At 38.8% G+C, this 10,110-nt stretch overlaps 1 pseudogene; it reads left to right on the forward strand.

Moving 5' to 3' along the window:
- The first annotated feature begins 297 nt into the window (after window positions 1-297).
- Window positions 298-1,074, forward strand: LOC101274283 (gamma-secretase subunit APH-1B-like; annotated as a pseudogene).
- Window positions 1,075-10,110: the final 9,036 nt, after the last annotated feature.

Raw genomic sequence — 10,110 nt, forward strand, 5'->3', positions numbered from 1 at the left:
CGCAGAGAGGCAGTTCAGTGAGTTCAGGAGTAAAATTAACGAACAGAAGGAATATGTTGCCGAGGAGGTAGAAATGCTAAAAACCCCGGAAGTTCTGGAGCTAAAGAACTCAATAAATGAGATGAAGAATGCATTGGAAACAGAGCAGATGATATGGAAGAGAGAATTCACCAGCTTTAAGAAAAAAATCTAGCGACAGAACCCCCCCCGCCCCTCCCCTCTGCCCTGCGCCTTTGCCTGCAGGCTCAGCTCTGTCAGTGCGTGGTGCCCCTGCGTTCCCCCCCAGGCCCCCGGGTGATGGTCTTGACGGTGGCCGTGTTCTTGGGCTGCGCCTTCGTAGCCTTCGGTCCTGTGCTAGCCCTCTACATCTTCACCGTCACCGCCGGGCCCTTGCACATCATCTTCCTCATCATCACAGCTTCTGGTTGGTGTCTCTGCTGCTTTCCTCCCTTGTTTGGTCCATGGCAGCAATCACTGCTGACAACAGAGATGGACCAATACAGAAATATCTGCTGATCTTTGACATGTTAGTCTCAGTCCTTATCCAAGAAATGTTCCAGTTTGCGTATTACGAACTTTAAAAAAAAGCCAGTGAAGATTTGAAGAGTATAAACCCGGATGACATAGCACCCTCTATGTGATTGCCGGCTTATGTTTCTGGCTTGGGCTCTGGAATCATGAGGGGAGCATTTTCCTTTGTAAATACCCTGTCTGACTCCCTGGGGCCGGGCACAGTGGGCATTCATGGAAACTCTCCCCAGTTCTTCCTTAAATTCAGCTTTCATGACGTTGGTGATCATATTGCTGCATGGGTTCTGGGGCATTCATGTTTTTTGATGGCTGTGAGAAGAAAAAGTGGTACGCCCTTCTGTAGTTCTTCCCACCCATCTGCTGGCGTCAGCCCTGACCTTCATACGTCCTCGTTACGGATTAAATCTGGTGTCAGCGTACATCATCCTGGTGCTCAGGGGCATCTGGGCATCCTTTGCTTTTGGAGGCAGCTGCCAAAGTCTGAAGCTCTGCCTGCCCTGCCAAGACAAGGGCTCCCTCCTCTTCAACCCGCGTTCCAGATAACCTGTGAGGACCAGCGCTTACCAAACGCTAAGCTGCCTCTTGAGAGAATCCCAGCTGTGCCTTTTTCTAAAAATCCCTTTTCCTGGTGGGGGTTAGAAAAAACAGAATTATCTGGATACAATATGGCTTTCATGCAACAGCTTTCTGAAAGGGATACATCAGTGGTGTGCAGACTGCATGTTAGAATCACCTGGGGAAACATAAAGAATACTGATTTCTGGGCTCCACCCTCCAGATTTAATTGATCTGGGCAGTTGGTAATTTTTAAAGCTTCCTAGATGACTTCGATGTGCAGCCAGTTTGAGAACCATCGATGTCCAAATAGGAACTTCCTGAGAACCCTGTAACTGAGTAAGAATCAGATGTTTAGCTATCTCCTAACTCAGCTTGTGCTTAGCAAGCATCTGAATGTCAAATCCTGGATAGCCTTTGTCTTTTGAAGTTCTGAAGTGACAAAAGGCTAAAGGGCTGTCATCTCTGTGAACTGTTTTCCCATGCTTCACTTGTACCCTGTTTTGTGAGAACATGGTGGGCTGTGCTTCTGACTACAGTAATAAATTGCACTGACTTACTAATGATCATTTAGCCAAAGTAAACCATTGATTAACGAGGTATATTTTTCTGTAGTTTTTCCATTCTCGGTTTTGCTTTTCTGAGGTATTACATTGTTTTTGAGCGTAGATTCCGTTTCTTTAACTAAAAACCAATTATTTTCTGACTTCCTGGGAAGATATTCTGAAACCAAGAGTTTTTGTGCAACTTCTGCAAGTCTTTCCTGGGCTTAAGGCTTTTCATAGGCTCTGCCCTAAGGCAGTGTTTACCAGCTGAGCACTAGCTGCTGGACTAGTTGAGGTGAAGCCCATGATCTATTTCTGAGCAGCTCTGCAGGTTGCTGAGTGATGTACCCTGGGACAGGCTTCACTGGAGCTGGCAGAAGTTTACCAAAAGCAGGAGGAAAACAAGCCAATAGGGTGGGCTTGACACTTACAATTTGCTCCTGTAATACTAACTAGCACTTCTCCCTAAATGGTGTAGTGGAAAATTGGAAATGTGTCTTAAACTGCCAAATTCATGCTTTTACGTATTCCATATATTCTTTAGATCTAGTAGATGTCTCTGGGTTTTGGTAGCAGATACAGCATTCCCTTTATAGGAGTATCTAAGATGTTCATTCAGCTTCCAAACAACCCTTTTGTTTCCCTTTATAAAGAGTAATTTGTGCCTTTATTAACTAGAAGTTGTTCCCAGTTGATGGTTTTTAGGGAGCTGATGGTGTGAAATGGAAATTCCCTACACATTAAAGTGAGAACCTCAGTGAATCCCCTGTGTGCAGTAGAGCATCCGAAAGACATAGAGGCAGCAAGAGAGGGCTCACCAGTGGCATGAGAGATGGGAGACTTTGACAATACTGTGATGGACAGGTTTAAAATGGAAACGTGGCCAGTGTTTTGGGCTAGTCACATATCTTACCAGGGACCAGAACCTTACATGGGAACTAGACCTTTATCAGTGAAATCCCCTCTCATGTTTAAATTATTAGAATTTCTTCAATCTACATATGCAGGAGGAGTAGGGTTTCCAGTAAGGCTGCAAACAGTCCCATAAGCAATTATAGTTATTCTCCTAAAGTTTACTTCAGCACTAATACTAATGCCTCCACCGGGGTTTGCAATTTTCCACCATTATACAAGACTTTCCTTAGACTAGATGAGCCATAGGAAGAGTCAAGGACGTAGAGATTGAATAGTGAAATTTACTGTGCACAGTTGAGGGGAACAAGATGCTCATTGAACTGGGCTTCATTCCTACTGGAGTGTGGTGTTCTTTGATGAACAGGATAAGAAAAATATAGAGTTGGTTATTACTGTTGACTTACAAATCTCTTAAGTGGATAGTCTGATAACATATTTGCTGATCTGTAAAGTGTAGCAATATCTGAGAATATTAATATTGCTCATACTTGAGCTATGAGGATTCCTCTGCGCATTAATAGTTTAATATTCAGTAAAAAATCTGGAATGTTGTGAAATCTCATTTATAAAAACATCTCAGGCAAGAAGAAAATTTTCCTTGATAGTGACACTGTTATCTTAGTTCAGGAAATCATTTAATACTCCCTGATTACCTATGAATAAAGGAACTTTGTAATCCTTATTTCTCTTGTGAGCATGGCTATAGCCAGCTTAGGCACTACAGTTGCAAATAGCCTTGCTTCACCTGATGCCAAAGAAGCCCAGAGGGAGAGTGGTCTTCCTCTGTTGCTGTGTGTATATTGAGTTGCATTTCTTTTCTTCTTTTGCATTTGTTATCTATAATGAGCTTTCTGAGCCCTGATAGTATTTGGAGAGGAGGTAGTGGTGTTAATCTTGTATGTTCTCCTCCACACAGGGCTTTCTGTGTTTTGGAGGGAAGTGTGGCTATAGTTAAAGTTGACCTTGGAATGTGAATATTGTTGCAGCCCTTCACTGTGTTGCCATGTGAATAACAGAGATTGACTTTGGCTTTCTCATAAATTTGTATTCATTTTTAACTAATCTGAATTAGTAGTTGTAACTGGAGACGTTTTGTTACCCTCAATCCCGGCCCGCCTGACTGGCAATATATTATAGTAGCAGCAGCCTCTTTTAGAGCATCTTAGTGAAAACATGGCTGAAAGGAATAAGTGGTATCTGCAGACTGTGTAGAAAATGGCTTTTGTTCCCAATGTTAGTATCTTTTCAAGCACATTTCAGTGTTTGCTGAGAGTGGCAGATACACATCAAAGATGCTAGGTGTTCTTATCCATAGAGTTGGTGCAAGATAAGCAGTCCAGACAGAGGCTTCCTCCCACCCAGTACTCTTCCCACTAGCCCTCCCACTAGTTCATCAAACTAGCCTCAAGACAGGGATTAGCAGTTAGAGTGGGCCTGAGGGCTCCAGGGAAGCCAAGGTGGCAGCCCATCTCTGGCATCTGCAACCTGCTTCCTGGGAAGAGCTCCTTGAGAGTGCTAGCTTTTTGTTAGTTGAGTTTTTCCTGCACCCCACCATCCCTAACTGCAGGTAAGCAAAGTAGATGTCACAACAAAACAATTTTAAAGTTCTTTGCTTAGAGCACTTTGTTTATGATTGCAATGTTTATATTTCTCATTTAATAAAAAACTTTACTTCATTCCATTAAATTTTAGTGTTTAGGGAGTGGGCACTGTCTCTATGTACAATATGTATCATTTTATGTAAGTTATACTGTTATGTCATATATACTTGCAATATCAGACCTTGCATTTAATACAGAAGGCAATAGACTCTTTCCAGACCTGTATTTTTCAGTGAACAATAAAAAGATGGTTTGTCACTTAACAAAATCTAGAAAAGAATTCAGGTAGAAGATAAGAAAGAACTAAGATTTTTTTTTTTTTTTTTTCGGTACGCGGGCTTCTCACTGCCGTGGCCTCTCCTGTTGCAGAGCACAGGCTCCGGACGCGCAGGCTCAGTGGCCATGGCTCACGGGCCCAGCCACTCCGCGGCATGTGGGATCTTCCCGGACAGGGGCACGAACCCATGTCCCCTGCATCGGCAGGCAGACTCTCAACCACTGTGCCACCAGGGAAGCCCTAAGATTTTTTTTTTTAATTAAGAAATTCTAAGAGAACTATCTGACTCCCATTAGGAAGGGCAACATAAGGATAATGAGTATCCCAGAGGGGGAAGGGAGCAGAGAGTTTATTTAAAGGAATAATACCTGAGAAGTTCCCAAACCTGGGGAAGGAACTGGATATACAAGTCCATGAAGCTAAGAGAATATCTAATTACCTCAGCACAAAAAGACCTTTTCCAAGACATATTATATTAAAAGTGTCAAAAATTAATGACAAAGAAAGAATTTTAAAAGGAGCCAGAGGAAAACGAATGTTATCCCTACCAAGGAACCTCCATGAGACTATCAGCAGATTTCTCAGTAGAAACTTTACAGGCCAGGAGAGAGTGAAGTGATATACTGAAAATACTGAAAGATAAAAACTGTCAGCCAAGAGTACTCTACCCAGAAAAGTTATCCTTCAGATACAAAGGAGGAATAAAGGCTTTCCAAGACAAACACAACAGCACTTCTTGCTTTATAAGAGGTGTTTAAAGGAGCTCTTTTACCTGAAATGAAAAGGCAAAAGTACACAAAATTTTAAGTAAGGTGATAAATAGAAGCAAAAAATTGCAATTTTATATCAGAATAGGTTGTTAAATACTTAATTGTAGCTTTAAAGGTTAAAGGGAGAAAAGCAGTGAAAATAACTATAGGTGCTTCAATTTGGTAATAAATTTACACATAAAAAGAGCTAATTTGAGACAACAAAAACATAAAAGAGTAAGAAGAAAAGGACAGAAGCCATATTGTCAAATGAAGATTAGATGCTATCAGCAGAAAAAGGACTATTTTGTCTATGAGATGTTTTATATAAACCTCATGTAACCACAAAACATAAGTCTAGAGTGGAGACACAAAACATCAAAAAAGAGGAAACTGAGAAAAACATCATAGAAAATCACCACACTAAAATGGCAGACAGAAACACAAGGAAAAAGAGACGATGGACATATAGAGCAAGCAGTAAACAAAAGGTAAAATGGAAGTATTAAGTCCTCGTTTATTAATAATCATCCTAAATGTAAATGGATTGAATCCACTGATCAAAAGACACAGAGTGGCTGTGGGTGGAGTAATAAGCAAGACCTAACTATATAATGCCTCCAGGAGACTCATCTCAGCTCTAAAGACAAATATAGGTTCAAAGTGATGGGATGGAAGATGATACTTTGAGCAAATCGTAAGCCAAAAGAAAGTGGGTGTAGCTATACTCTCATAAAATAGACTTCAAGCCAAAAAAACCAAACCAAAGCAAACAAACCAAGAGACAAAGAATGACATTTTGTAATGATAAAGGGAACAACCATCAATAAGGTGTAATATTTATTAATATATATGCATTTAACATAGGGGCACCAAAATATATAAAACAATTATTAACAGACCTAAAGGAAGAAGTTGACAGCAACACAATAAAATAGGAGATTTTAACAGCACGCTTACATTAATGGATATGTCATGCAGACAGAAAGTCAACCAGGAAACACCTTAAATGAAACATCAAACCTGATAGACTTGATAGATATATATAAAACATTCCATCCAAATGCAGCAGAATACATTCTTCTCAAGTGCATATGGAATATTCTCAAGGATAGACCATATGTTGGGACACAGAAGAGTCTCAATAAATTTAAGAAGACTGAAATTATATCAAGCACTTTTTTTCTGACAAAAACAGTATAAAACTAGACGTCAACTACAAGAAGAAAGCTAGAAAAATCACAAATAGATGGAGGCTAAACAACATGCTGCTGAACAACTACTGAGTCAATGAAGAAATCAAGGAGAAAAAAAACAAACCTGAAGACAAGTGCAAATGAAAAAAATGACATAGCAAAATCTATGGGACGCAGCAAAAGTGGTACTAAGAGGGAAGTTTATAGCAATACAGGCTTACCTAAAGAAACAAGAAAATTTTCAAATAAACAATCTAACCCTACACCTAAAGGAACTAGAAAAAGAAGAACAAACTAAGCACAAAGTCAGTAGAAGGAAAGAAATAATAAAGGTCAGAATGGAAATAAATGAAATGGAGACTAAAATGACAATAGAAAAGATCAATGAAACTAAGAGCTGGTTCTTTGAAAAAATAAAGTTGACAAAACTTTAGCTAGACTCACTGAGAAAAAAAGAGAGAAGACTAAAATAAAATCAGAAACAAAAGAGAAGTTACCATGAATAGCACAGAGATACAAAGGACTGTGGGACTCCTGTGAACAGCTATGCACCAACAAATTGGAAAACCTCAGGAAAAAATGGATAAATTCTTAGACTCATACGACCTTCTGAGACTGAATGAAGCAATAGAAAATCTGAATTGACAGATCACTATTAAGGAGATTGAAGCAATAATTTAAAACTTCCCAAAAAACTAAAGTCATGACTATATGGCTTCATTGGTGAATTCTACTAAACATTTAAAGAAGATTTAATACCTGTTCTTCTCAAACACTTCCAAAAAGTTGAAGAGGAGGGAATGCTGCCTACCTCATTTTATGAAGCTGCTATTACCCTGAGACCAAAACCAGACAAGGACAACACAAGAAATTTACAGGCAATATCTCTGAGGAACACAGATACAAAAATCCTCAACAAAATATTTGCAAACCAAATACAGCTGTACCTTAAAAGGATGATACATCAGGATCAAGTGGTATTTATTCCAGAAATGTAAGGATGGTTCAACATCTGCAAATCAATCAAGATGATACACCATTTTAACAAAATGAAGGATAAAAATCATATGATCATCTTAACAGATGCATAAAAAACATTTGACAAGGTTCAGCCTCCATTTATAATAAAATCTCTCATTAAATTGGGTATAGAAAGGTTGTACCTCAACATAATGAAGACCATATATGACAAATCCACGGTTAACATCATACTCAATGGTGAAAAACTGAAAACTATCACTCAAAGATCAGGAACAAGACAAAATTGCCCACTCTCGCCACTCTTACTCCGCATAGTACTGCAAATCCTAGCCAGAACAATTAGGCAAGAAAAAGAAATAAAATGCATCCATATTTGAAAGGAAGAATTAAAACCAGCACTCTTTGTGGATGACATGATTTTATATATAGAAAATCCTAAAGACTCCACCAAAAAAACTGTTGAAATGATAAAAGAATACAGTAAAGTTGAGAGAAAATCAATATATAAAAATCTGTTGTGTTTCTATACACTAACAACCAACTAGCAGAAAGAGAAACTAAGAGAACAATTCATTTGCTTTTGCAACAAAGAAAATAAAATACCTAGGAATAAATTTAACCAAGGAGCTGAAAGATCTGTACACTGAAAACTGTAAGACATTGATGAAAGAAACTGAAGAAGACACACAAAAAAATGGAAAGATATTTCATGCTCATGGATTGCAAGAATGAACATTGTTAAAATGTCCATATAACATAAAGCAGTCCATAAATTCAACACCATTCCTATCAAAATCTCAGAGACATTTTTTCACAGAAATAGAACAAAAGTCTTAAAGTTTATATAGAACCACAGAAGACTCTGAATAGCCAAAGCAATCTTGAGAAGAAAGAACAAAGCTGGAGGTATCACACTCCCTGATTTCAAATTATTCTACAAAGCTATAGTAATCAAAACAGCATGGTATTGGCAGAAGTGGACACACATATCCAGTGGAACAGAATTGAAAGCCCGGAAATTAATCCACACATATATGGACAATTAATTTATGAGAAAGGAGTAAAAAATATACAACGGAGAAAGGACAGTCTCTTCTCTAAATGGTGCTGGGAAAACTGGACTGTCACAAGCAAAAGAATGAAATTAGACCACTATCTTATGTCATACACAAAAATTAACTCAAAATGAATTAAAGACTTAAATATAAGGCCTAAAACCATAAAACTTCTAGAGGAAAACATAGGCAGTATGCTCTTTGACATCAGTTTTAGCAACTTCTTTCTGGATCTGTCACCTCAGGCAAGGCAAACAAAAGCAAAAATAAACAAATGGGACTACATCAAAATAAAGTTTCTGCACACCAAAGGGAACCATAAACAAAATGAAAGACAACCTATCTTTTTTTTTTTTTTTTGCGGTATGCGGGTCTCTCACTGCTGTGGCCTCTCCCGTTGCGGAGCACAGGCTCCAGACACGCAGACTCAGTGGCCATGGCTCATGGGCCCAGCCGCTCCGCAGCATGTGGGATCTTTCCAGACTGGGGCACGAACCCGCGTCCCCTGCATCAGCAGGCGGACTCTCAACCACTGCGCCACCAGGGAAGCCCGACAACCTATCTTATATCCAATAAGGGGTGAATATCTGAAATAAAGAGCTCATACAACTCAACAGCATAATAAACAGCTAATTAAAAATTGGGCAGAGGATCTGTATAGACATTTTTCCAAGGAAGGCATACAAGCGGCCAACAGGCATGTGAAAATATGCTCAACATCACGAATTATTAGGGAAATGCAAATCAAAACCACAATGAGATATCATGTCAGGCCTGTTAGAATGACTGTTATCGAAAAGACAAGAAATAGCAAGTGTTGGAATGGATGTAGAGAAAAGGGAGCCCTTGTGCACTGGTGGTGGGAATGTAAATTGGTGCAGCTACTATGGAAAGCGGTATGGAGGTTCCTCAAAAAATTAAAAATAGAACTGCCGTTTCACTTCTGGGTATTTATCTGAAGAATATGAAAACACTAATTAAAAAAGTTACATGCACCCTATGTTCATTGTGGCATTTTTATAAAAGCCAAGATGTGGAAGCAACCTAGCTGTTCATCAACAAGTGAATAGATAAAGAAGATGTAATATACATACATACATACATATACACCTGTATACGATGGAATACTACTTGGCCATAAAAAAGAAGGAAATCCTGCCATTTGCAGCAACAGGGATAGCTCTTGTTGAAGGGTATTATACTAAGTGAAATAAGTCAGACAGGGAAAGACAAATGCTATATAATTTCACTCAGATGTGGAATATTTAAAAAACCCAAAATAAACAAACAAAGCAAAACAAAAACAAGTACATAGATACAGAGGACATAATGATGGTCACTAGAAGGGAAGGGAGAGGGAGAGGGCAAAATGGGTAAAGGGGGTCAATTGTATGGTGATGGAATGGTAACTAAACTTTTGGTGGTGTGCACACTGTGGTATATACAAAAGTTGAATTATAATGTTGTACACATGGAATTTACATAATTTTATAAACCAGTGTTACCTCAATTAAACATGGTAGGTATAAAAACAATAATTAATTTTCATTTATTCAGTAAGCTCATTGAAAGCCTGTTATTGTACCGATGTAAATGGAAGAAAAAGTTGCTACTGTATTAAAAATAAGGACTTTGATATACTAACACCATGGGTAAAATTTATATCCGGAGAGAAGTCACTTTGTTTTGGAAAATGTCCTGATGG

This window comes from Orcinus orca, chromosome 11, assembly GCF_937001465.1.
Source record: "Orcinus orca chromosome 11, mOrcOrc1.1, whole genome shotgun sequence".
Taxonomy (NCBI): domain Eukaryota; kingdom Metazoa; phylum Chordata; class Mammalia; order Artiodactyla; family Delphinidae; genus Orcinus; species Orcinus orca.